The sequence below is a fragment of the Salmo salar genome, chromosome ssa15 (assembly GCF_905237065.1).
Source record: "Salmo salar chromosome ssa15, Ssal_v3.1, whole genome shotgun sequence".
In the NCBI taxonomy this organism is placed as follows: Eukaryota; Metazoa; Chordata; class Actinopteri; order Salmoniformes; family Salmonidae; genus Salmo; species Salmo salar.
Genome location: NC_059456.1, coordinates 14,947,233 through 14,953,643, shown reverse-complemented (window position 1 = coordinate 14,953,643; position 6,411 = coordinate 14,947,233).

Below are 6,411 nucleotides of genomic sequence, written 5' to 3'. Positions count from 1 at the left end.
TAGCCTAGTGGTTAGGGCAGGTAGCCTAGTGGTTAGAGCAGGTAGCCTAGTGGATGAGAGCAGTTAGCCTAGTGGTTAGAGACAGGTAGCCTAGTGGTTAGAGGAGGAAGCCTAGTGGTTAGAGCAGGTAGCCTAGTGGTTAGAGCAGGTAATCTAGTGGTTAGAGCCTAGTGGTTAGAGCCTAGTGGTTAGAGCAGGTAGACTAGTGGTTAGAGCAGGTAGCCTAGTGGTTAGAACAGGTAGCCTAGTGGTTAGAGCAGGTAGCCTAGTGGTTAGATCAGGTAGCCTAGTGGTTATAGGAAGATAGCCTAGTGGTTAGAGCAGGTAGCCTAGTGGTTAGGGACAGGTAGCCTAGTGGTTAGAGCAGGTAGCCTAGTGGTTAGAGCAGGTAGCCTAGTGGTTAGAGCAGGTAGCCTAGTGGTTAGAGCAGGTAGCCTAGTGGTTAGAGAAGGTAGCCTAGATGTTAGAGCAGGTAGCCTAGTGGTTAGAGCAGGTAGCCTAGTGGTTAGAGGCAGGTAGCCTAGTGGTTAGAGGCAGGTAGCCTAGTGGTTAGAGGCAGGTAGCCTAGTGGTTAGAGGCAGGTAGCCTAGTGGTTAGGGCAGGTAGCCTAGTGGTTAGAGGCAGGTAGCCTAGTGGATAGAGGCAGTTAGCCTAGTGGTTAGAGACAGGTAGCCTAGTGGTTAGAGGAGGAAGCCTAGTGGTTAGAGCAGGTAGCCTAGTGGTTAGAGCAGGTAATCTAGTGGTTAGAGCCTAGTGGTTAGAGCCTAGTGGTTAGAGCAGGTAGACTAGTGGTTAGAGCAGGTAGCCTAGTGGTTAGAACAGGTAGCCTAGTGGTTTGAGACAGGTAGCCAAGGGGTTAGAGCAGGTAGCCTAGTGGTTAGAGCATGGTGCCTAGTGGTTAGAGCGGGAACTATTGGTTAGAGCAGGCAGCCTAGTGATTAGAGCAGGTAGCCTAGTGGTTAGAGACAGGTAGTCTAGTGGTTAGAGCAGGTAGCCTAGTGGTTAGAGCAGGTAGAAAAGTGGTTAGAGAAGGTAGCCTAGATGTTGGAGCAGGTAGCCCAGTGGTTAGATCAGGTAGCCTAGTGGTTAGATCAGGTAGCCTAGTGGTTAGATCAGGTAGCCTAGTGGTTAGAGGAGGTGGCCTAGTGGTTAGAGCAGGTAGCCTAGTGGTTAGAGACAGGTAGCCTAGTGGTTAGAGACAGGTAGCCTAGTGGTTAGAGCAGATATTCTAGTGGTTAGAGCATGGGGCCTAGTGGTTAGAGCAGGTGGCCTAGTGGTTAGAGACAGGTAGCCTAGTAGTTAGAGGTAGGTAGCCTAGTGGTTAGCGCAGGTAGCCTAGTGGTTAGAGACAGGTAGCCTAGTGGGTAGAGACAGGTAGCCTAGTGGGTAGAGACAGGTAGCCTAGTGGTTAGGGACAGGTAGCCTAGTGGTAAGAGCAGGTAGCCTAGTGGTTAGAGGCAGGTAGCCTAGTGGTTAGAGCAGGTAGCCTAGTGGTTATAGCAGGTAGCCTAGTGATTAGAGGCAGGGTAGCCTAGTTGTTAGAGGCAGGTAGCCTTGTGATTAGAGCAGGTAGCCTAGTGGTTAGAGGCAGGTAGCCGAGTGGTTAGAGGCAGGTAGCCTAGTGGTTAGAGGCAGTTAGCCTAGTGGTTAGAGACAGGTAGCCTAGTGGTTAGAGACAGGTAGCCTAGTGGTTAGAGACAGGTAGTCTAGTGGTTAGTACCAGGTAGCCTAGTGGTTAGAGCAGGTAACCTAGTGGTTAGAGGCGGGTAGCCTAGTGGTTAGAGACGGGTAGCCTAGTGGTTAGAGGCAAGTAGCCTAGTGGTTACAGACAGGTAGCCTAGTGGTAAGAGCAGGTAGCGTAGTGGTTAGAGGCTGGTAGCCTAGTGGTTAGAGGGGTGTAGCCTAGTGGTTAGATGCAGGTAGCGTAGTGGTTAGAGCAGGTAGCCTAGTGGTTAGAGGCAGGTAGCTTAGTGGTTAGAGGCAAGTAGCCTAGTGGTTAGAGGCGGGTAGCCTAGTGGTTAGAGGCGGGTAGCCTAGTGGTTAGAGACATGTAGCCTAGTGGTTAGAGCAGGTAGCCTAATGGTTAGAGGCGGGTAGCCTAGTGGTTAGAGGCGGGTAGCCTAGTGGTTAGAGGCGGGTAGCCTAGTGGTTAGAGGCGGGTAGCCTAGTGGTTAGAACAGGTAGCCTAGTGGTTAAATGAAGGTAGCCAATTGGTTAGAGCAGGTAGCCTAGTGGTTAGAGACAGGTAGGCTGGTGGTTAGAGACAGGTAGCCTAGTGGTTAGAGACAGGTAGCCTAGTGGTAAGAGCAGGTAGCCAAGTGGTTAGAGACATGTAGCCTAGTGGTTAGAGCAGGTAGCCTAGTGGTTAGAGACAGGTAGCCTAGTGGTTGAGACAGGTAGCCTAGTGGTTAGAGCAGGTAGCCTAGTGGTTAGAGCAGGTAGCCTAGTAGTTAGAGCAGGTAGCCTAGTGGTTAGAGCATGGGGCCTAGTGGTTAAAGCATGGGGCCTAGTGGTTAGAGACAGGTAGCCTAGTGGTTAGAGCAGGTAGCCTAGTGGTTAGGAGCGTGGGGCCTAGTGGTTAGAGCAGGTAGCCTAGTGGTTAGAGCAGGTTGCCTAGTGGTTGAGAGCATGGGGCCTAGCGGTTGAGACCATGGGGCCTAGCGGCTAGAGCAGGTAGCCTAGTGGTTAGAGCAGGTAGCCTAGTTGTTGGAGCAGGTAGCCTAGTGGTTAGAGCCTAGTGGTTAGAGGCAGGTAGCCTAGTGGTTAGAGCATGGGAGCCTAGTGGTTAGAGCAGGTAGCCTAGTGGTTAGAGCAGGTAGCCTAGTGGTTAGAGCTTGGGGCCTAGTGGTTAGAGCAAGGGGCCTAGTTGTTAGAGCACGGGGCCTAGCGGTTAGACCATGGGGCCTAGTGGTTAGAGCAGGTAGCCTAGTTGTTGGAGCAGGTAGCCTAGTGGTTCGAGCCTAGTGGTTAGAGCAGGTAGCCTAGTGGTTAGAGCAGGTAGCCTAGTGGTTAGATCAGGTAGCCTAGTGGTTAGAGCAAGGGGCCTAGTGGTTAGAGCACGGGGCCTAGCGGTTAGACCATGGGGCCTAGTGGTTAGAGCAGGTAGCCTAGTTGTTGGAGCAGGTAGCCTAGTGGTTAGAGCCTAGTGGTTAGAGCAGGTAGCCTAGTGGTTAGAGCAGGTTGCCTAGTGGTTAGATCATGTAGCCTAGTGGTTAAAGGAAGGTAGCCTAGTGGTTAGAGCAGGTAGCCTAGTGGTTAGAGACAGGTAGCCTAGTGGTTAGAGCAGGTAGCCTAGTGGTTAGAGGCAGGTAGCCCACTAGCCTAGTGGTTAGAGCCTAGTGGTTAGAGCATGGGGCCTAGTGGTTAGAGCACGGGGCCTAGCGGTTAGAGCATGGGGCCTAGCGGTTAGAGCATGGGGCCTAGTGGTTAGAGCATGGGGCCTAGTGATAAGTGCAGGTAGCCTAGTGGTTAGAGCCTAGTGCTTAGACCATGTAGCCTAGTGGTTAGAGCATGGGGCCTAGTGGTTAGAGCACGGGGCCTAGCGGTTAGACCATGGGGCCTAGTGGCTAGAGCAGGTAGCCTAGTGGTTAGAGCAGGTAGCCTAGTTGTTGGAGCAGGTAGCCTAGTGGTTAGAGCCTAGTGGTTAGAGCAGGTAGCCTAGTGGTTAGAGCAGGTAGCCTAGTGGTTAGATCAGGTAGCCTAGTGCTTAGACCATGTAGCCTAGTGGTTAGAGCATGGGGCCTAGTGGTTAGAGCACGGGGCCTAGCGGTTAGACCATGGGGCCTAGTGGCTAGAGCAGGTAGCCTAGTGGTTAGAGCAGGTAGCCTAGTTGTTGGAGCAGGTAGCCTAGTGGTTAGAGCCTAGTGGTTAGAGCAGGTAGCCTAGTGGTTAGAGCAGGTAGCCTAGTGGTTAGATCAGGTAGCCTAGTGCTTAGACCATGTAGCCTAGTGGTTAGAGCATGGGGCCTAGTGGTTAGAGCACGGGGCCTAGTGGTTAGAGCACGGGGCCTAGTGGTTAGAGCACGGGGCCTAGCGGTTAGACCATGGGGCCTAGTGGCTAGAGCAGGTAGCCTAGCGGTTAGAGCAGGTAGCCTAGTTGTTGGATCAGGTAGCCTAGTGGTTAGAGCCTAGTGGTTAGAGCAGGTAGCCTAGTGGTTAGAGCAGGTAGCCTAGTGGTTAGATCAGGTAGCCTAGTGGTTAGAGCAGGTAGCCTAGTGGTTAGAGCATGGGGCCTAGTGGTTAGAGCACGGGGCCTAGTGGTTAGAGCAGGTAGCCTAGTGGTTAGAGGCAGGTAGCCTAGTGGTTAGAGCAGGTAGCCTAGTGGTTAGAGACAGGTAGCCTAGTGGTTAGAGGCAGGTAGCCTAGTGGTTAGAGACAGGTAGCCTAGTGGTTAGAGACAGGTAGCCTAGTGGTTAGAGGCAGGTAGCCTAGTGGTTAGAGACAGGTAGCCTAGTGGTTAGAGACAGGTAGCCTAGTGGTTAGAGACAGGTAGCCTAGTGGTTAGAGACAGGTAGCCTAGTGGTTAGAGCAGGTAGCCTAGTGGTTAGAGCAGGTTGCCTAGTGGTTAGAGCATGGGGCCTAGCGGTTAGACCATGGGGCCTAGCGGCTAGAGCAGGTAGCCTAGTGGTTAGAGCAGGTAGCCTAGTTGTTGGAGCAGGTAGCCTAGTGGTTAGAGCCTAGTGGTTAGAGCATGGGGCCTAGTGGTTAGAGCAGGTAGCCTAGTGGTTAGAGCAGGTAGCCTAGTGGTTAGAGCTTGGGGCCTAGTGGTTAGAGCAAGGGGCCTAGTGGTTAGAGCACGGGGCCTAGCGGTTAGACCATGGGGCCTAGCGGTTAGAGCAGGTAGCCTAGTTGTTGGAGCAGGTAGCCTAGTGGTTCGAGCCTAGTGGTTAGAGCAGGTAGCCTAGTGGTTAGAGCAGGTAGCCTAGTGGTTAGATCAGGTGGCCTAGTGGTTAGAGCAAGGGGCCTAGTGGTTAGAGCACGGGGCCTAGCGGTTAGACCATGGGGCCTAGTGGTTAGAGCAGGTAGCCTAGTTGTTGGAGCAGGTAGCCTAGTGGTTAGAGCCTAGTGGTTAGAGCAGGTAGCCTAGTGGTTAGAGCAGGTAGCCTAGTGGTTAGATCAGGTGGCCTAGTGGTTAGAGCAAGGGGCCTAGTGGTTAGAGCACGGGGCCTAGCGGTTAGACCATGGGGCCTAGTGGTTAGAGCAGGTAGCCTAGTTGTTGGAGCAGGTAGCCTAGTGGTTAGAGCCTAGTGGTTAGAGCAGGTAGCCTAGTGGTTAGAGCAGGTAGCCTAGTGGTTAGAGCAGGTAGCCTAGTGGTTAGAGCGGGTAGCCTAGTGGTTAGAGCAGGTAGCCTAGTGGTTAGAGCAGGTAGCCTAGTGGTTAGAGGAGGTAGCCAGTGGTTAAGCGGGTAGCCTAGTGGTTAGAGCAGGTAGCCTAGTGGTTAGAGACAGGTAGCCTAGTGGTTAGAGCAGGTAGCCTAGTGGTTAGAGGCAGGTAGCCCACAAGCCTAGTGGCTAGAGCCTAGTGGTTAGAGCAGGTAGCCTAGTGGTTAGAGCATGGGGCCTAGTGGTTAGAGCACGGGGCCTAGCGGTTAGAGCACGGGGCCTAGTGGTTAGAGCATTGGGCCTAGTAATAAGAGCAGGTAGCCTAGTGGTTAGAGCCTAGTGCTTAGACCATGTAGCCTAGTGGTTAGAGCATGGGGCCTAGTGGTTAGAGCACGGGGCCTAGCAGTTAGACCATGGGGCCTAGTGGCTAGAAGAGGTAGCCTAGTGGTTAGAGCAGGTAGCCTAGTTGTTGGAGCAGGTAGCCTAGTGGTTAGAGCCTAGTGGTTAGAGCAGGTAGCCTAGTGGTTAGAGCAGGTAGCCTAGTGGTTAGATCAGGTAGCCTAGTGGTTAGAGCATGGGGCCTAGTGGTTAGAGCATGGGGCATAGTGATAAGAGCAGGTAGCCTAGTGGTTGAGAGCCTAGTGGTTAGAGCAGGTAGCCTAGTGGTTAGAGCATGGGGCCTAGTGGTTGAGAGCACGGGGCCTAGTGGTTAGAGCACGGGGGCCTAGTGGTTAGAGCAGGTAGCCTAGTGGTTAGAGGCAGGTAGCCTAGTGGTTGGAGCAGGTAGCCTAGTGGTTAGAGACAGGTAGCCTAGTGGTTGGAGGCAGGTAGCCTAGTGGTTAGAGGCAGGTAGCCTAGTGGTTAGAGACAGGTAGCCTAGTGGTTAGAGGCAGGTAGCCTAGTGGTTAGAGGCAGGTAGCCTAGTGGTTAGAGACAGGTAGCCTAGTGGTTAGAGACAGGTAGCCTAGTGGTTAGAGACAGGTAGCCTAGTGGTTAGAGACAGGTAGCCTAGTGGTTAGAGCAGGTAGCCTAGTGGTTAGAGCAGGTTGCCTAGTGGTTAGAGCATGGGGCCTAGCGGTTAGACCATGGGG